At 48.5% G+C, this 20,755-nt stretch overlaps 1 long non-coding RNA gene across 1 annotated transcript; it reads left to right on the plus strand.

Moving 5' to 3' along the window:
- Positions 1-14,612: 14,612 nt before the first annotated feature.
- Positions 14,613-20,322, plus strand: LOC118935969 (uncharacterized). Its single transcript, XR_005034064.2, has 3 exons — positions 14,613-15,398; positions 16,750-16,885; positions 17,394-20,322. It is a non-coding gene; the product is annotated as an uncharacterized LOC118935969 (long non-coding RNA).
- Positions 20,323-20,755: the final 433 nt, after the last annotated feature.

Here is a 20,755-nt window from a genome sequence, read left to right on the forward strand (position 1 = left end):
TCTCTGTGGGTTCAGGGAGGTCTCAGTTTACACCTGCTGTCCTGTCAGAATTATTACCAGGGCAGCTTTTCCATCCACAAAGAACCTCGTTTTGGTGGACGCATGATATGGTGACCCTAACACAGGAAGGGAGTTTGGCTGGCATGCTGGCCGGACTGCAAGGAGAGCAGTGTGAGTAAGGGATCGTGGAGGCCAGAGGACAGGAAGTCTGTATGAGCCTCATTGCTGCTGTAACAAATGACTTGGTGGCTTAAAAAGACACAAGTTTATTGGCTTATAGTTTTATAGGTCAGAAGTCCAAAGTGGATCTTAGAGGGTTAAAATTAAGGTGTCAGCTGGCTGCATTCCTTCTGAAGGTTGTAGGGGAGAATTCCATCTACGAGCTTTTTCCAGCTTTCAGAGGCTTTCCACATTCCTTTCCACTCCTTCTTCCATCTCTATCGCCAGCAATGGTGGGCTGGAGGTTTTCACATTGCACAGTTCTGGCTTCCTCTTCTGTCTCCCTCTTCTGCCATTAAGGATCCTTGTAATGGCATTGGACCCACTGAGATAATCCAGGGTAATCTCCCCATTTTAAGGTCAGCTGGCTAGCAACTTTAGTTCCACCTACAACCTTGATTCTCCTTGGCCAGGTAACAGATACCCACAGGTTACAGTGGGCACCTTTGGGGAACCATTATTCTCCTTTCTACAAGGTCTAAAAGGTAAGGGAGCTGGGTAGTGGGCACTGATGCAGGACCTCACAGGCAACTGTCAGGACTTTGGCTTTACTCTGAAAGAAACGGGATGCTCTGTGGGTGTGTGAGCAAGGGCCCCATCTGACTTCGTAGAAGGATCCCCAGGAGCTGTGCTGAGAACAGACTGTCAGGGCCAGGATGGAATCAGGAAGTCTAGTGAGCAGGCCTTTGACAAGGTCGTCCAGACAGAGAAAGGGCGGCTCCCACAGGGCTTTTGCTTGAGGGTGATTCTGAACACAGCCCGAAGGGCAAGTCCAAAGGATCAGAAGCAGATGTATCAGAAAGAGGGTGGTCGGGGAGGACCCCAAATGTTTCCCCTGGCAGCTGGAAGGATGGATTTATCAATAGCTAAGACTGTAAACAGTATAAATATGATGTTAAACTTCCATGCATTGATTTATTATTTATGTTCTGTTTCTGTTTTGCAATGCAGTGCAGTGTGTAGGTTGAGAGGGCTTCAAAAAAAAAAAGAACTGTTGATTAAGCTATCTTTGTCCAACTTCTAGTCTAGGAGCACGCTTATATTGATATCGAAGAAATGTTGGTTTGTGTGGAACCTACTGATCCCCTGTGGAATTAAACTCTAAATCCTCACCTGAGCTCACAGGACCCTGCGCCATCTTCTGCTTTCCAAACCAGGCCCGCCCTTGGTCACCTTCCTGGACACTCCAGCTTCCAAATGACTTGGATACATGTCCCAGAACACGCAAACTGTTTCTCCACCCAGAATACCCTCCTAATAGGGGTGGGTGCACAAGCTGTCTACACTAGACTCTCCCAGGGAAGGTGTGACAGCTTCTGAACCTACTCAAATCTACTGCACCCACAGCCCTGGGAGTGAGGGAGTGAGTCCCGGGAAACTGCACAAAACAGGATTCTACTGCTCTGGTGGTGCATGGGGGTGACCTCAGACCAGCAGTGTCAGTATTGCCTTGAGCTTGTTAGGAACAAATTTAGGCCCCACTCAGGGCTGGTGAATCTGCATTGCTGGGGATGTGGCCCTGGAAACTATCCTAACAAGCTCACCACGGTCAAGTTTGAGAGCCACTGGCTGAGCAGCAAAGATTCCGTACTTGCAAGGCCCATCTGATGGGAGTTTGAAGCCAGGTTCTTAACACATATTCATGGGTGGCCATGGGCACGTCTCTTTACCATGAACTAGCTGGGGGACATCTGGAAGTCACTGTAAAGTGTGAAGACTATGAATTGCACTTGTGGTGCAGGGCTGTTGAGAGAACTGATATTTATATCTAGTTCTGCACCTGGGGCTTCATGTAGCACATGGTGCATGTCAAGTAGTCAGCATGCACCAGCGTTCATTCATTCCATCACTCTCCACAACCTTCCTGCGTGCCTACTGTGTGCCAGGCTGTGCCACAGGAGTGAGGGAGAGTGAGCGGGGTAGGTCTCCACTGAGAAGCCCCCTCTGGAAGCCCTGCTGTCAGCCACCCTCTAACCTGACACTGCTCTCACCTCCCACTCCAGGAGGGGCCCCTTCACCTGTGTCTCAGTTGTGACTTCCATCTGAGCTGGCGGCTCAAGATCTCGGGCAGAGCACTGTGTGGCTATGGGACGACTGTGCTCCGCATGACATGACATTTTAAAGGCATCCCGGTCTCCTGGGCTTGTGTGCCCAGGCCTCCAGGGACTCTTAAGCCATGACCAACCCCCAGAAGCAAAGGGATTTTTAAGCCCCCATGGCCTTCTTGCCCACCACACCGGTATTCATGAGCCCAGGAAAGGCCTGCAACCTTTGCCCAGAATGCTCTTCTTTAGCGGGAATGCCCTGCGGTCTCTCTGGCCACTTGCCCACTGGGTCGTTGCACACAGCCACCCTTTCTATATTGTGTCTTCCTTCTCTCGGCTCCCTCAGCACCTAGCATAGCTCTTTGCCACACAAGTGGTTATTCAGTTAAATAAGGCCTGAAAATCTAGATGAACAATACCATTCATTCCAAAGGGCTTTACTGGGAACAGAGGTAAGCCACAGGCATCCTGGTTTGTCCATGAGGGTTTCCTCATTTCTTGAACATGCAGCTTGTTGCTTTTGGACATCAAAGTCAGGATCGTTACTGTCTTTGCTTGATTTGACTGTCAGTTTTCGTGAACTAGATCTGCTGGCCTGGGTTCCTGGAGTCCAAGGAGCTGAGGACTGTGTGATAAGCACAATTCCTCAGACCCCATAACTGCACACGGGGCAGCCCCACAAGAGGCAGCAGGCTGGAACTGCAGACACAGTATTCTCCTAGGGTGGCATAGAAGGGGCTATTTGTATCTTTCCTGTTGGGTACCTATGGGTCTCATAACCACTGTTGGGCTCTGATGGGTTAATGAGTGTGGCTTGGGTCCTTTTCCACTGGTCTTGCAATTTCTCTGCATCCTTGGAAGTCAGCTATTTTTGGCAGCTGCCCTTGGCTGACACTTCCCTGCACCTTCAGATCCTTATGAAAAGTGACTTTATGCAAAGAGACAGTCGCTAATGCTGGCTCCTGGGTTTGCTGGAGAGCCTCGGGCTGTGCAGGCCCAGCAAAGCCCCATCCACCTGACCTTGCCCTGGTTAACTCTATGTCCCTTTCATCTCTGGACAATCTACAAGGAGTCCTTCACTTTAAACAGTGCATCCTGAAGTCAAAGATTTCTTAATGAAACAACAGGGGGAATGTTGCCGTTTGCTCATTCACCCCATCACCCTGTCCTTCGGAGTCCCTTGACATTTTCTCTTTGCTGACTCAATATAAGGAGCGAGAAGGCAGGGGAATGGGACAGAGGAAAGCAAAAAGCGACCCTGAGACTCAGGGGATGAGCCAGGTTTTGGCGTGCCCCCATTAGACCTGCAAGAAGTCTTTGGCTGGAAGGTGGGAGAGAGGCGGTTGGGGCATCTCCATTAAGTGTGTAGGTTACCAAGCGGCTCCGAGGATGCTGGATGCTTGCGGCCAGTGCCCAATGAAATTCCGGACCTGTTATGCATGCAGTGGGTCTTGCTTCCTGTGTGTTTCTCTGAAACATCTGCCAAGTTAACAGCCGTCATCATCATATTGCAGGATTTATGAACACTTTCAAGTAGTCATCTGTACACTCTTTTTATTTTCTTCCTAGTTTGCCCTAAATAATCTCTTTTGCCCTTAGCACCCCTTGTGTTCTTGTGTTTTAAAATGTACTCATAGTTTAAATAATGGAATCGACAAATCACCTGTGGCAGAATTAACATTTCAGGGAAGGCAGGCAACATTTTGCCAAAAAAACAAAAAAAGTGCTGATAAAATAGGGACCAGCTCCATTCCTAGACTCTCCTGGAGCTAACAAGTCATTCTATGTGCATGGCTCGATACATAGAAGTGACAAGAAGATGGCATTTGAGGAACTCAGAAATGGAAGCAAGTGTGTACAGTGTCCAGTGAAAACTGATTACGCCTGCCCTATCTCAAAGATGTTTGTAGCTACAGAGAAAGGATTATGTTTAAGAACAAATCCACCCAATTAGCAGATTCCTGTCTCAGGAATATCACAAAAAACATTTTATATGTGGAAGATTTTCTAACATTAAAATAAAAGTTACCTTCTAAGAAAAGACAGAAAAGTGTTTGCTGAGCATAAGGTTTTTGCTCTGACCTTGCAAGTCGGGATAGTGCCAAGAGACATAAACACACAGAACAAAAGGGCGTTTGTATTTTTCAGTACCTGGCTCCTGTGTGTGCAGAAGAGCTAGGCATGTGATTACCTCTGAAAGTGCAGTGTGGCCCAAGAGGAAGCTGGGGGCCAGGAGACGGGCACCCGGGGCCTCAGAATTTTGCTCATGGTATTTCACCCAAGGGCTGGGTAGGAAGTCAGGCAGCCATAACAAGAAGGGGTTCACAGGGCCTCTAGGAGGAGTGGAAGTAGATCTCAGCTGCCCGGGGACAGTCAGGGGATGTTAGACTGGGCAGTGGTTCCCGAAGTGCCACTGCATCCCAGTGACCTGTGGTTACAGAGCCAGATTCCCAAATGTCACCCCTGGAGCTCTGGCCCACTGGGCTGGGCAGATTCCAGTACAGGAGGTCCAAGCTTCCTAGGCCAAGCAATGCTGCACAAGCAGTGACCAATCTGGTGACAGTCCCTTCTCATCACACTTCGCCGTTTGCAATCCATACTGCCTAGGCTCTTTTAAACCCACCAGCACGTGATTTCATTATGTTTTGAGTAAGGACCAACCTGATTTGGGGGAATGTACATTATTTGGCCATGACATAAATTATAACTCCTTGGTTCTTTTTTGGTTGTTTTACAAATCAGTCAAGAACTGCAAGGCAGGGACAATAAAGAAAGGAAACAGACTGAAAAAAAGTGTACATTGCATGTTTTCACATTTTTATAGATATTAACAATGTAAAATAAAAGGCAGGTTTTGGCATCTGACAAAAGCAAATGGCTTAAAATGCTAATTCTGTTCCTAAAAGAGTGAATTATTTGAGGGAACTGGTTATTGCGTCATTATTTGAGGGAGTCATCCTTGTGAGTTGGAAAATTATTTATCATTTACTTATATAAAATATTAGCTGGTGCTTTATGAGTAAGCAGGGTCAGCCTCCTGGCCAGCTCAGTCACACATGTCCCCATGCTCAGATTTGGCCCTATACTTGAGGTTTAATGCTCTGCAACCACCCTGTCGAAATCCTTGGCATGTTGGGGTTTCTGTTTTGAAAATGCAGCCCGATGGGACCATGGAGCGTGAACCTGGGGTCTTGGAGGTTCCACTTCCAGCAGCTTCTCTGCCTCCCCAGAATGAGCTGTCTGCAGCTCACTTCCCTGCCCCCATCCAGGACTGTTGCCACCCTCTGCCCTGGGGAGATCAAGGGTGTGGGGTCATTAGGCGTGTGCCCACTTGCTGAATCATGGGACCTCGGGCACGTTTGAGAGACCTCACTGGCCCGGTAAGTATCATAGTGCTCAAATAAGTACAACCTTTAAAGGAAAAAAACACCACGACAGGTCAAAAGAGACTGAGGGAGAAAGGAAGTATCTTTTCTTTCCTGCTTTTGAGCAAAACCCCCTGTGGTTACATTTTGCAACATGCCCCACAACTTACGTACAGGGTCCCCACGTAAGTCCGATTCGAACACATCTTTCCACTGCAGTATACTGTGCACGGCCCAGAGAGAGGGAAAGAGAATGACTCATTTCCTCACAAACAATCCAGGGCAAAGAGTCCCAATGGCCAATTTCTCCTCTGAAATCCCTAACACAGTTCTATAAATGTTGCAAAAAAAAAAAAATCCACTGATGCTCGGTTTAATTTTGAGAACCGCGAATCATGCTCTGTTCTCGCTTGTACAGCCCTATGCAGCGGTGAGCAGTCGGATGGAATCATGCCTGATGGCTTCACGCCGTCCAGAAGTGACAAACTGTCCCGAGCCGGCCTCGTCTCGTTCCCGCCTCGTGGGCCGCTCTCCTGCTGTTTGCAGGCACAGTTCTGAGGGAAGGGATCCCACGATCCCCAACGGCCAGAACCTGCATGTGCTGGGCAGGAAGGCAGGAAGGAACTCAGGAGGGGCCCCCGCGGTGCGGTCAGCGTGCGAGCCGCATGGCCCTCCTGGAAGGGAAGCTCTGAGCCACAGCGGTAACTAGAGGGGCACAGGCCGGCCACGTGGTCTCCACCGACGGCCCTAAACTCATCGCCGTGCTTACCTCCCACGGAACCGTATGCCTTGTTTCAGGTCAGCATCCTTCTGGGGGGGCTGCCACGACTTTCCTCTAAAGGTACCCAGGAGGGTAATGTGGCCCTGTCTCCCACCTCAACTACACCAAGTACAATCAGCCAGCAGTGACATTGGAAAACATGTTGAAAAAGCGTATTTTTAATGTAATTTAAAAATAGCCAAGCAGAAATACACTCCTGTATTCCCGTTAAGTCAGGGGTTCTCGACTAGGGGTGAGGTTTTTCACCCCAGGGACACTCAGCAGTGTCTGGACACATTACTGCTTCTCACAACTGGGTTCAGGAGTGCTCCTGGCCTCTGGGGGCGTGCAGCCCAGGGCTGCTGCTCAGCATCGCATGGTGCTCAGGGCGCCCCACCGCAGAGCACGGTCTAAGCCCAGATGCCAAGAGTGCCAGAAGTGACAGCAATGGAAAGATACTTTTAAAAATCATTCCTCAGTTCCATCCCTCCAGCAATCATCAAGCATTATTACTTCCCTTGGAGAAGCTTCCGTGGATCAGAGTTCAGAATATTAACTTACAGAGAAAGAATGTCTCCGGTGGGGGGGGGGGAGGGGCGGGGCGGTCGAGTGTTTATGCTGGGAGCCAAGCAGGAGCTTTGGGAAGGCCAGAAGTGGTCAAGCAGGGCCCCCCACCTTGGCTGCACATGAGAACCCCAGGGGAGCTTCCAAACATTCTGATGCTCAGGCCACCATCCTAGACCAGAGAAATGGGAATCTCAGGGGGTGGGACTCAGGCAGTTGGAACCTGTGAAGCTCCTGGAGTGTTTGCAACATGCACCAAGCTGGAGCCTCAGGGGCCCTGCGACTTAGGCGTGGCATAAGGGGGTCACAGATGGAAAGCTCCATCCGGGACGGTTTCTGGATTCTCAAGTGAGAAAGCCTGAGTTAGTGCAGGACCCACGAGGAGGAATTTTCCCAGAGGCCCTGGGGACACTTGTGGGAACCAAGAGGCAGAAGAGAGCCAGGCCATTCATCCCCAGACTGGGGCCAGAGGACAGCAGCCAAAGGTGAGGCTGTGCTGTGGGCAAGGAGTTGGCCTTGGTTTCTGAAAATGTGCACCCAGAGCCAAAGGAAGCAACCTCAGGCTCCTGTCAGGAAGGCCTGCCCTGCCCTGGGACAACCATGAGCTGAGGAAGACGGTGTAAATTAGGGAGTGGCAGAAACAGGGTCACTTTTATCCATTACTGAGAGCTCTCCTTAGGAGCCTTATTTCAGAGTCGACCACAAGATCCACTCAGCGGAGGGACCCTGGCAACTTTGGAGTTGAGCAGAGTTCCTCCAACCTGGCACGGCAGGCATGGGGCCGCGCAGTTCTCTGCAACGGGCATGCCATGCACACAGGTGGAGCCCAGCCCTGGCCTCCACCCACTGGATACCAGCCACAGCCCAAACCATTTGCGACAGGCAAGATGCCTGCAATCATTGCCTCATATCCCTGCTGACCCATATTCTTCATGCTGGGGAGGGCGGGATGGTGACTCAAATAACTAGTTGGTTGTGCATTCAGCAGAGGAGGTAGTGACCGGCAATGAAAAAATGCAAGTGGATAAACAAGAAAATCGCAGTTTGTCACAAGGTGGCAAGGATGATTTTAGGAGCATTTGGTTTCGGCCACATATGGAAACGTCTCTGGGTCTTGGTTTTCGATGGGACGTGTGCCTCTGCCTGCTTGTGGTGGCTTATCTAGAGAGGAGACACAAAAGGGCCCAGGTTGGTCAGGTGAGGGCAGCGGGAGGAAAACCAGCATTTGGCCTGCGGAATCGTGGGGGATCCGCGTAAACTGCCAGGGAGGTGGATTCATGGATTATTTGACAGGGCATGTGGTAAATTCCATGAAGCACTCCATCCCAAGGATCGTCCTGGGCAGAATGCGGGAAGACAGAAAAGACTAGCAGGAAGGGGCCAGAGTGCATAATGCGAGTAATGTCGCAAAGGCTTTGACCCCGGGCAGGTCACAGAGAAAAGTATCCAAGGAAAGGCCAGTGTCTGGCACAGATTCTCTCCAGCATGTGCTAGCTTTAGGGTGGCCCATTTTGAAGGTATTCTGTCTTTAATAGGTGTGTGTCAGGGGCCCCTTTTCACTTGGGACAATGTCTGCCCAAATTATGTGATATCATTGCATTTTAAAAACCAGTTTTGAGATACAATGTACATGTCATAAAATCCCCCACTGTGACCATACAATTGCGTGGTGGTGTTTCTTAGGATACTTACAGCAGTGAATCTTAATGACGGATGATTTTTAGAACATTTCCATCACCCCCAAAAGGAACCTGGTTACTCATTAACTGTCCCTGTCCATTTCTCCTCTGGTGGGCCAGCAACAGCCACTAAGCTAGTTCCCCTTCTCTATGGTTCATCTTTTCTATCCATTTCATGTAAGAGGAATCATATATGTCGCCTTTGCATCTCAGCATAATGTTTTTGAGGTTCAAGCACGTTGTAACACATACTAGGAATTCATTCCTTTTCAATGACTGAATTCATTCTTTCTATGGCTGAATACTATTCCATGCTATGGACAGACCACATTTTGTGTGTCCGTGTATCTGCTGATGGACATCTGAGTTGTTTCTACTTTTTGGCTTTTATGAATAATGCCATTGTGAACATCTAGGATACCACGTATATGTTTTCTTTTCTCTTGAGTAGATGTATGATTGATCACATGGTAATACTGGTTACTGATTCAAAGAGCAAACACCCACTATGTGAGTGTTCCAAAAAGGTACAAGAACGGCTCTGGACTCAGCCCTCACTGTAGACCTAGGAGCTGAGGGGTGTTGATTTCCATGTATTGGTCTCACATTTTTTCTTTGAATATTCAATGTGGAAATGTAGGAAGAAGTAACTCAAGGGGAAACCTTTTGCTCTCACAGTTCACGTGATGGGCACAAATGAGGGAATTATTCAAGCCAACCCTGGGATGCCCAGGCCTGTGAAGTTTGTCATTCACAGGAGGCCACTCTTGTCTTCATGGGGCTGCCTCCATCATGTCCCACCACATGGAGAACCTGTGCTTTAAGCAAAGTCACTCAGTTTAGATGTAATCAGGGAGAGCCACCATCCCACTAAAATGGGGTTATGTATATAAACACACAAACCAGGCATTATGCAGAGAATGTCACAGAGGGAAACTTTTTCCAGTCCTTGCCATCAACACGGAGGCTTTGCCGGATATTCCAGGGAATGTGGCAGGCGATGCTTTGGGGGAGGGTTTCCCACATGGGCTCCTTCCACCATTGTGATCCACGTATTTGCCAGCCTCTCCAAGCCCTGGGAGCAGCCTCCCATCCCCCCGTTAGGCCACCCTCTTCTTCCATCTGAGGTCTCAGAAGACAAGCAGAAGCTCTTGGCTTGGATACTTGGCTAATGTTTTCCACTTTCAGCACAGGAGAGCTTCACATAGGAATCCAAACCACCTCACAGCAAGCACAGCGGACACACTCATCCATGGTAGTGCACACTACTACATGCGAGGATAATTTGGGAGATATTTCTTCAGGGCTAAACAAGACGATTGTTGTACAGTAGGGGAACGGTTAATAAATTCTGACATATAAAATTCCATACACTGAAATTTAAAGCCATCATGCTGTTGAAAAACACTTAGTGACCAAGAAAATATTTTTCAGGCTAGGTAGCAAAAATCAGAATGTCAAGCTGTTTCTAATTATGATTCACCTGCCCTTTACCCTCAACTCCCATTTTTGGATGGGAGATTTTTCTGCACAGAGGGAAATGACTGGTCTGTCATGCACGCAAAAGTTTAACACTGGAGTTCTTATTTTCTTATTACGAAGAGTGAACACCCTTGACCATCTCAGCTGCGGAGACACAGTGAAGGGCCAAAGGTTTCCCCGGGTGGCTTAAGAATGGAGCCGGTCACTGCAGGACGACGCAGCCGCAGAGGCCTGCAGGCGGCCCTGGGCCCACGGGGGCCCCGCCGGCCGCACTTCCCGGGCCCCGGCGGCCGCCTTCCGGGGCTGGGTCGTCTCGCTGGGGGTCAGTCGTGGGGCTGGGCGCGGGCGCCAGCTAGCCGGCTGCAGCGCAGACCTCCTCCCGGGGACGCTCAGCAGCAGCACGGAGAACGCCACGCAGGCCCGACTGGACGCCGAGACCCCCGCCCGGCTCCCCCGGGAGCCCCGGCCCTGGCTCCGAACCCACCCGCCCGCCGCCGCCTCGAGGCACCGTCCCTGCGCGCCCCTCTCCGGGCTCCGCTCCTCCGCCTGCAGCCCCGAGGGCCCGCAACCCCGGAGGACACGGTGAGCCCGCGGCGTTCGGGGCCCCGGCGCGCCGAGGGCGGGGCGGGGACAGGCGGGGGGCGGGGCGGTCCTGCGAGTGCTCGGCTCTTCGAAGGTCGTCGGTACCTCCTCCCCGGCGGCGCGGGGCGCTGGCGGTGACCTCTTAACAAAGAACAGGTTCGGCCGCCGCCCCTCCCCGGCCTGGGGGGCCGGAGGCACGTGACCTTAAGGGCCTCGCCCCCGCCCCCACCCCCGCCGGGAAGGGCTGGTGGGGGAGGGGAGGAGGGTGGGAACGGGGGAAGGGAGGAAGGGAGGGAAGGGGAGGGGTGGGAACGGGGGAGGGAGGAAGGGAGGGAAGGGGAGGGGTGGGAACGGGGGAGGGAGGAAGGGAGGGAAGGGGAGGGGTGGGAACGGGGGAGGGAGGAAGGGTGGGAACGGGGGAGGGAGGAAGGGAGGGAAGGGGAGGGGTGGGAACGGGGGAGGGAGGAAGGGAGGGAAGGGGAGGGGTGGGAACGGGGGAGGGAGGAAGGGAGGGAAGGGGAGCAGGGTAAGTGAGGTGGAGCAGGGAAGGGGACTGGGGTTCAGGGCGGGTGGGGTGGGGCTTGGGGCTCTGCCCAAATCCAATCCTGGAGACTCATTAAAGAGGCAATTGCCAAGTTTTTTTTTTTTTAACCAGACTGTATAAATTTACAGTTTCCTTTTCAGCAGAAGCAGACAATGTTAAAAAACATTGGATTTTCTGTTTCGTAATGCAGATTAAACATAGGCAATCTCTTGGCTAATGAAGGGCTTAAGAAAATAACGAGATTTTAAAACATGGATGCTTGACTAAGGCTGGTCTTAGCCTTGCGGTTATGCGGTCTTTTTTTTTTTCTTTAACTTAAAAAGAAAATTGCTTAATAATAAAACGGCCCATTCCTTCCTCGAACATAACAGGAAGTACTGCTTAAAAAAAACATTAAAAAAAACCACTTGTCCACGGCCCAGGAGGGGCTGCGTTTGAGGTGGAGGCTGGGCATCCCGGGACCCTGCAGCCTCATGAGCCGCCTGCTGGGTCATCACTAGGGACTCCCCAGGCTTGCTCACCCTCTACCCCTGAGGAGCTGGACTCCAGCAGCTGAGATCTACCCTCTCCGGCTAGAAGCGCCTTTCCTACATAGCTGCCTGTCGACTAGGTTCCCTCTGTTAGAGGGAAAAGCCCCCCACTGACCCAAACCCAACGGAAAACCCACCCCAAACTCTGCATCAGCTGTTCTTGCTCTTATTAGGTGAGCTTCGTGGGCTACTTTCTGCTTCTCTGTCCCTTGAGAGATATTTAAGTCCCCTAAATGCCATTCTGTGCACACATAACTCCAAAATGGTCTGGCACAGGGGAAAACTTGGCAAATGCATAGTTCACAATCTGTTACTATCACATGAGGCCAGATTCTGTAAGAGCTCCAGAGCTCCTCCAAGCCAGAGTACCGTGCCACCATCTTAAAAGGGTCTTGGGCTGGGGGCGTGGGGACTTGTCTGTGGGAGGAGAAGCCAGGATTTTGGGGCCACGCTCGAAGTTTTCTTGACAGGGTGGTCATGCATGTGTGCAGATTTAATAAGATGTATCATTGCAGTCTGAAAAGCAAGAAGTCCCACTTGTTTTAACTGCCTGGGCTTCCGAAACTGGGAAGAAAAATAATTCATCTTGAAACTGTGAGCATTTCTGTAGGGTCTCTAAGTTGAGAGCTGAGTGGTGGACTGGCTGTGTATGAGTCAGCTAGGGCTCCTGTATTGCGGTAACAGAGTGGATGGCTTAGACAACAGGAATTTATTTCCTCCCCATTCTGGAGGCTGGAAGTCCAGATCCAGGTGTGGGCAGGGTCGGTTCCTCCTCAGGCCTTGCTCCTTGGCTGTGTAGATGGCTGTCTTTGCCCGGTGTCCTTACATGGTTGACCCTCTATGTGTCTGTGTCCTCATTTCACGAGGACACCCATCCTGTTCAATTAGGCCCACCCTCCTGATCTCACTTTAATCTTCTCTTTAAAGACCCAGTTTCAAAATACAGTCATATTCTGAGCTCCTAGGAGTTAGGATTTCAACATGTGAATTTGGGGGGAATACAAGTCAATCTCTAACAGGGCTGGAAGAATACTTAAGAGACTTAAGTATTAAGACAGTGGAGAAGGAGCTTGTGTCCCTCCTGCCCCTTGCCCAGCAGAGCCTGCGGCCTGTGAGCACATGGGCTGTGCAGCCTGGAGGGACCGGTGGGGACGGGGCCCTCCTGGAGGACTGCGGCCTAGGCTGCTGTTAACTGCTAGGCCTGGCCTTATTGCAGCTGTATTGTCAATTCTCTATTCTGGGAGATGAGAGCTCTAAAGAGATGACTTCTATTTTCCATCTTCACACAGCCTGAGGGTCGTCAGAATACGCTGTAGGGAAGAATTTTTCCCAAGCAATCTCTTTTTGTCAGGAGTTGGTCTTATTAATGTTTGTGTTCCCAGCGCTTTCCATAGTGGTTGGCATCCAGGAGGGAGCCCAGGATACATTTGTGGAATAATCATTTGGGTTTTCAAGATGTTAATTTAATCTTCACTGATCAATAGTGACAGAAACCACAAACCCTTTTGTTGTGAAATGATTACTGGTCATTAGTAAAAAGAGAGAGTTTTCTCCTTCTCAGTTGCTTTCACTAGGGAGAAATACCCGGCTGTGGATGTTTTGATATGCGGATTTCCTCCATTCTCAGGAAGTTGATGTCCAGAGGCTAAAGTCTGTCTGAGCTCTGATTTCAATGGCCTTTATTAATGTCTGATCCCAGTGGAGGGTGGCTGGAAAGATTTGGTGATCTCAGGATGTTTTTAAATTTGCGCACATCAGCCTTGAAGTCTAGCCGTTGAAGTGTTAGCAGAAGCAGAAGGATTCAAGGAGCCACAGGCATAATTAGGGAGACCTTTTCATTGTTATTCCCTTACAACAGTCCTGGTTGAAATGGTCCTGGGGCCATGGGTTACTAGTAGGCAGTACTTTCCCTCTGGGGCAAATCCATTTTGTCCTGGACACTTCTGGGGCAGTCACGATCATCCCCTTTATTCACTTCAAGGAGCTCACTGAGTTCCGTTTGCCCCCCGGGTCTCTGGGACAGAAGTGGCTGGTCACTGGGCAAAGGCTGAGGGATTTGGGTCAATCTGGCACCCTTCATTGTCTTGCCACACAGAATGTCACATTCTATTCTACTGAATCGTGCTAGCAGGGATCTAGTATCAGGAAGTTGCTAGAAATACATATCTGGGCTGGTGCCAAGCTTTGGCCCAAACCTCTGGTAGGTAATTATCGAAAGGCCAAAGGTTGGGAAAAATGGAATCATTCACTCATTCTTTTAGTACTTTTGCTTCCTTCTACATTTGGGTCTATTTTTTTGTGTATGTTGTTTGTTTGCCTTTGCTGTTTATTTGGAAGAGGGCTGGAAAGGAAGGGAAGTGTTTGAAATACAGGAGTGGGAAATGAAAGGGAATTACTGCTTGTGATAGCACCAAAGAAAGGTGGACATATTTGTTGCGGACATTGGTGGGTTCTGTCTGCTCCCTTGCCTACCCTCTATGTGTTGGTTAAAATGAGTCAAGTTTTCTTTACGGAACTCCTGGCTATTATTCTCGGGCCCTATGATACGGAGTTCTAGGGGTGGATCGGTGGAGCGGGCCTGGCTGAACAGCATTTTCCTTCTCTTGGCTACAGTGACTGGTGAGGGAAAACTCTGTGACACATGATAATCCAGAGACAGCCAGAATTACTGACAAAAGAGTCTTGTTAGCTTATTTATTTGTTTGCTAGGGTTGCTAAGCTAGTAGCATGTAAACCTAGTGATGTTAACAGTCTATTTTCTTTATTGATCCTTGAGACAGCACTGAGCCAGTGAGAAACATGGAGCTGAGGAGTAAAGACAGACAGATCCCATTGACTTCGGCTGCTTATTGTTACGGCTGAAAAAATTTTCCTGGCTTTTTAGAATCCTAACCTCTATTTTGTAGAGAAGTAAAAGGATAATGGAATGCTATTAGAGCCACAGAGAATTTCCCTCCTTTCCTTTCACCTCTTATGATGACAGACGACCTATGGATATAAAAGTGCACTCGATATATATATATATTTTAATGAATAATAAAGAAAGAGAATGTTGCCAGCTGCCCAGGAGCTCCCCATGATCACACCCATATTTCCCTACTGGAAGTGACCACTATTTTGATTTCTGGGATAATCATCTCCTTGCTTTTCTCTGTAGTTGTATTCCATGTGCACCCTTCAACAGAATGAATTTTGTGCTCATGGAATCACACTGCATGTATGTTGTGTGTGTGGGGGAGTCTTGCATCTTCTACTCAATGCTATGTGTGTGATGTTCCTCCAAGCTGTAGCTATTGCTCAGTCATTCTCAAGGTTGTCCCAGTGCTGACATGTGACTGTACCACAATGTATTTATCCAGTAGGGAATATTTTTTGTACCCAATGTTTACAGTACAGAACTTATTGACGTCGATCAGTCCAACAGAGCTCCTATTGGAAACAAACTGAAATGTTATGTACGGCTCTTTGCGGAAGCCCAATCTTGAATCAGCCCAGCCATCTGTGGTCCTTGGTCCACATCCAAGCTGCTGATGGCTGCTAGAGAAAAATTGCACAACCGAGTGAATTCACATCACTGCAGATCGTGATCTTCAACCCTAGCTGGGCCCTCATGAGAGTAAGCAGTTCTGTGAGTCCCTCTTGGGCCTTTGCTCCCATCTTCCAGTCCCCACTGCAGCAGACCACATGGCCTTCTCCCTCTCTGCGTGCACTTGGCAGATGACCTTGTCTGATGGAGGTCATCCATCACACATCTTCCCTGCGTCTCTGGGGCCCAGCTGCCCTTTCCTGGTAACACTTTCCCCAGTGCCTTGACTCAGTGGTTCCCAGACATGGCTTCTTGCCCTCCCTCCCTGGCATGTCAAATATTTGGCAATGTTTGTGAAAGTCCTTTGCCTTAAAACCCCTTAAAATCTCACCTTCATCGACCCAGGCAGAGACTGGGTCTAGATTATTGCACGTCTTCCTAACTGGACTCGCTAGCACTTGAATCTTTTCATTCAAGCCATTTTCCAATACAGGAGCCAGAATGTTTCTGAAATGTGATCTGATCATGGGAATCGGTATTCATTTCCTTGGGCCTGGCCAAATAGATGGGGGTGAGGTCATAACAGCAGAAATGTAGTTGCTTACGCTTCTGAGGGCCACAAATCGGAAAGCAGGGTGTCGGCAGAGCTGGTTCCTCTGGAAGTTCTGGGGGTGGATGTGTCCCCTGGCCTCCCTTCACTCCTGGGGGTGTCAGCGGCCCTTGGCTTGCAGAGTCACCACCCCAGTGCTGCGTCTGTCCTCCCATGGTGTTTTTGGTCTCTGTGTCTCCAGTCGCCCTCTCCTTTCTCCTAAAAGGATACCAGTCCCTGGATCTAGGGCCACCCTAAATCTGGCGTGGCCATGTCTAGATTCTTACCAAGTACATTTGCAAAAACCCTTATTATAAGGTCACATTCTGAGGTGCCAGCAGTTAGCGCTTGAGCATCTATCTTGGGGGCTGCCATGCAACCTCCTGGGTACCCCCTTGCTTACACTCCTCCAATGGTACCCCACTTCCCTGCAGGGTGGGTCTGAGCCCCCTTAGCCTGTCCCCCGCCTGTGAGCCTCATGGCCACACGCACTGCTCCACCGTTCTCCCGCGTTCTTCCTGCTCTCCTGGTGAGGGCCCTGCTTGTCCTTCTTACGAAGTCTCAGCTCAGCAACGCCCTCCTTCGCCCGGGACCCCCCATCTCTCTCCAAGTCCACAAACTGCCCAGTGTAGACATCATCAAGAGGCTCTACAGCTGATACAATGCAGAGCTGAAAACCACCCGCAAACCAGCAGGCACAGCAGCCTGGAATGCGACACTCTCTGGGGAATGGTGACGCTAGAAAAAAAAAAGTCAAAACACACCTACTCTTAAGTTGCCTGTTGGTAGAGAAAGACACAAAAAATCCTCTTTAAAGAAGTTCATGAATTCTTATGTAAATAACAGTGATTTCCCATTACACAGAAATGGCTGATGGCTGTCAACAGAGAAGGGGAAATAAGTGGTCATATGGAATCTGAAGACATCCCTGGTCATTATGATACCACGTAAACGGAATTCTGTTTCTCTGCGGCTTAGGGCAAAATAGTTGGACCATGATGTGAGTAGCCTACATTACCCTGTATTTTAACAGCGTATTTTGTTTACAGTCCTCTTCACAGATAGGACTGAGTGGCCCATTTAACCGAAAAGTGTGCTTAGTAGGGGGAACAATTTCTGGAACTTCAGGTCATGGAGGAAAAACAGACTTGGCATCTGCTAGGTGCCAGGAACATAGCAACAAGATTTGCCATCAACACTGTACTGTGGGTGACATTTTATGGCTATCTGGTTTTATTTCAGTTTTTACATTTCATTAAAAAATTTTTATTGTAAAGTATACCAAACACTAAGCTTGCCATTTTAACCCTTTTAAAGTATACAGTTCAGTGGCATAAAGTAACTTCACAATAATTTTATTTCATCTTGCTGAGGAATTCTAAAGTGAATATAGCATAACCTACTTGAAAGTGTAGATACTTGGCAATGTTTATTTTTAAACTATTAGAGAAAGAAATCTTTCCATCCAATAATAACACATTTGATAATCTGATGGAGTGTTTTCTCAGTGTTCTTCAGAGAGAAGAGGAAACTAGTTTACCAGCCTAGTGACACGATGTGAGCTGTCGTTTTTGCCGGACCTTTGTGTTTTCTATTGTGGAGGGAGCTCTGGAGGTCTGCAGGATGAAAGAATCTCAGGGTGACGTGGGCAAGCTGTCAGGAGAAGAAGACTAGGACATGGTACCGATCCAAACGGAGGGCCTGGGAGAGCTTGATGGGCGGTTACGGACTTCTGGACACTTGACGCGTCCCCCTAAATGCCTCACTTGTAACTGAAGCGCTACGCCAACATAACAAGAAAAACACCTAGAACTTTGAACGTTTTGGTGGCTGCGGGAGGGCTGTTATTATTCTCATCTTCTGGATTTTCAGGTTCATGTGACCACATGAATGTGCAGACAGTTAAAAAAAAATTTTGTTGCAAAGAAAAGGGAAGCCTCACTCTGCATAGAAACATGTTTTGAGCCATCCTTATAAAATGAGTTGTTGGTGCGGTGCTTCGCATGTTGAGCTCTGCAAGGAAATGAATTTTAAAGAGTGACATAAAGGCTCTCTGTTCTTTCGGCGCAGAAGTTCCTCCCAGATGATTTTTCAAGATGAGTACAAGGAAAAGTGCATAATTATAGCTGTCACTGGATCATTTCCTCCTCCATCTTTGGGGTCTATTGTTACACGCTCCCATCATGTGGACAGCTTTGATCACGCACCAGTTTCCAAGCGCTCACGCATCTCCGAGTTCCCCCGCCTGTCAGAGCCTGCTGCCCTCTTACCTGATGGCGCTGTTGCCCCATGATCCGTCGTCCACCCTGAGCTCTGTGAGAACTGCTGAAGTTGTGATCTAGGAAGGCTGTGCGATGGGGAAGACTGAAACCTGTCTGTCACCCATGCTTTGCAGAAACACAACAGAACGCACAAGGCTTGGATTTTACAACTTGGATTTTTATGTGGCTTCCCAGACGGCCTTCAAGATATGAAATTACTCCTCAGTCATCTCACTGGCCTGAGGGGTGCGGCCTGCGGGTCCCCGGGCAGCCCTTGGGCTGCATGAATTCAGCACTAACTGATTTCCAGGGCCGACGGGTGTGTGCACACCAGAATGGATTCAATGGTGGCTTGAGCCCCAGAGCAGAGCAGAGGACGTAGGACAGCGTCCTATATCTGTTTGCCACCTCCCACTTGCGTTTTCTCCTGAGCGGGAAAATTCAGGGGCTGAGGTACTGGTGGCCAGGTAAAATCGGGACACCCAGTTACATTTGAATTTCAGATACACGAGGAAGGATGTTTTACTATAAGTATATCCCACATATTGCTTGGAATATTTGGAATGAGTAAAAAGAGTCTCTTATCTCACCTTTCACTCTTGTAAAGCTGGAGCCTTCATTGAAAAGTCCATTCTGTTTATTCTCTCACTTCGCATGCCCTTTAGACCTACAGGGGCCAGTGAGGTGGCCATTAGTCACAAGTGGCTATCAAGCTCTTGAACTGTGGCTAGTCTGAGTTGTTAAGTGAGGTAGGTTTCTAAGACTTCGTATGAAGAGAAAAAAAAGAAAGACACTTCCTCCAAAACTTTGTATGATGGAGAAGAAAAAAATGGATGGTTTCTCATTAGTAACTTTAGTATTGATCGTGTGTTGAAATGATACTATTTTGCACAGACTAGGCTAAAATATATTATTAAAATTAACTTGACTTGTTTCTTTGTAATTTTTAATATGGCCACCAAGTAGTTTAGAATCACATACGTGGCCTGCATTATTTTTCCGTTAGATAATACTGCTTTAGAGTAGGGCTGGCACGTGTTTTCTGTACAGGGCCAGACAGTAAGTATCTCAGGCTTTTTTAGTGGATAGAGTCTCTGTTGAAAGTTCCCTACTTTGTCCTTGTAGCCTAGACAATAGGGTGGCTGAGAGCCAGTAAAACTATTTATAAAACAGGTAGCGCTTTATTTGGCCCGTGGGTGTAGTTTGCTGATCCCCTCTTGAGAGATGTAGATTGATAACTTCTAAATGTAGTATCTCCAACGTCTCAGCCTCATCGATTTGGACAGAACAAGAACAGATCTGTAGGTGGACAATTTACCTTTCTCAAGATGGCTCAACGGTTGAGTAGCAAAGTACTGACAGGGTATTGAGTTTTTTTAATAAAGGAGAAGAGAAACCGGGACTATTGGCCCTGGTGTGTGGGTGCTGATTGTATGAAAGCCGCCTGGATCCTTGCACAGGGATGTGGGCGTCTCGTCGTCACCTGTCCTGCAGAGGCCAGGAGAATCCTGCCTGCAGGTTGTGTCCTGAGTGCTGTCGAAGGAAGGGCTTGCTTCACGCAGGACCCATTTGAAAAACAGCAGTGCCATCCAACAGGCAGGCGTTCAAGAGAAGAAACAACAGTTACGTGGGCCTTGGTGCTGGCAAAGCGAAAGGAATTTTTACAAAAAGCTATTGAAGTAGTAAATCGTTTCTCTCACCCAATTAAAACGTTTTATCTACCGAGAGTGTGGCATGAGAGCATTTGGAAGAACTGACGTCCATGGGATCAGAAAATGTCCTGAAAGGTGAAAGCTGTTCAGGATCACATCAAACAAAACAAAACTAAACAAAACAAAAGACACCAGGACAGGTGCTGGTATATTTTGTGTGGGTAGGTGGGGGAATTAGACCCCTCAGCCACGGTTTATACATAAACGAGGTGCTTATGTATTTTCTGTATGATGAGGGAGGTTTAGAGGTACTTCTGGAATAAAAAGATCACAAATGAAAAGTGTAATCCCAGGAAATTGCTAAACTAAAGTTTGATTTGTTACCTATTTTATGGTCTTCTTTTCCGTGTTGAGAGAAGCTGGAAATAATACATGTCCTTCTCCAGTTCTGCAGTCCATGAACTGTGCCCGTGGGTCAATGTTTATGCTGAATTTCAGTTTTCGTTGTTGTTTTTCCTTTTGGTGCTGGCATGTTAGCATAATTCCGCTGTAACTGAAGTGATTGGTTACCTAGCTGGGAACCCCTGTGGGATTAGGTTAGGGCTCACCATGGGATGCACTTTTCAAATGTAAAAGTTTACAACCCGTGGGGACTGCAATGAATGCCTCGGTCACATGAGTGCCTGTTTGGGGCGTCTAGTCCATGTTCCGCTTTTCATTAGTTTGTCCAAAGTCTAGGTAGTCCGCTGGAATAAAAATCAGTGAAACTTAGCGCATACTACTGTGCAATGGGCACTTAGCTCAGGACCTTATATATTTTATTTCACCATCAAAATTACCCTTTGAATAGTACTAAAACCCAAAATTTAGAGTAATATGAAACATACAAAATACTTAGTAATATAAATTAATGCATCAATAATAATTTCAAAATATATTCCATTTTATTCTGTCTGA

The sequence above is a fragment of the Manis pentadactyla genome, chromosome X (assembly GCF_030020395.1).
Source record: "Manis pentadactyla isolate mManPen7 chromosome X, mManPen7.hap1, whole genome shotgun sequence".
Classification (NCBI taxonomy): Eukaryota; Metazoa; Chordata; class Mammalia; order Pholidota; family Manidae; genus Manis; species Manis pentadactyla.